Genomic DNA, 233 nt, shown 5'->3' with positions numbered 1-233 from the left:
ATAGATAGATAGAGAGAACCAGGGGCGTAAATTTTGTATTTCCTTTTTTTCTTTGAATCTATTCGGAATTCAGTGCATCCTCCCGGCGCGGCACTCCATCATAATCCAGCAATATAAATCTTCGATATAAACAAGCAAGTGATTTACGGGCCAATTCCTTTCCTGGATTAACAATGCTCGTTGCGTTCACGAGTGGCGGAGTTTTGGAGGCGATTTCAGTTCATGTGGAAACG

The 233-nt window shown here is 42.5% G+C and overlaps 1 protein-coding gene across 1 annotated transcript in view; it reads right to left on the bottom strand.

Moving 5' to 3' along the window:
• The window catches only part of LOC119589083, a gene marked incomplete in the record, with an annotated part of 33277 nt that overhangs the window by 32382 nt on the left and 662 nt on the right, over positions 1-233 (bottom strand).

This window comes from Penaeus monodon, chromosome 25 (genome assembly GCF_015228065.2).
Source record: "Penaeus monodon isolate SGIC_2016 chromosome 25, NSTDA_Pmon_1, whole genome shotgun sequence".
In the NCBI taxonomy this organism is placed as follows: Eukaryota; Metazoa; Arthropoda; class Malacostraca; order Decapoda; family Penaeidae; genus Penaeus; species Penaeus monodon.
Note: the sequence above shows the minus strand (reverse complement) of the source record. Positions and strands in the feature narration are given on the sequence as shown.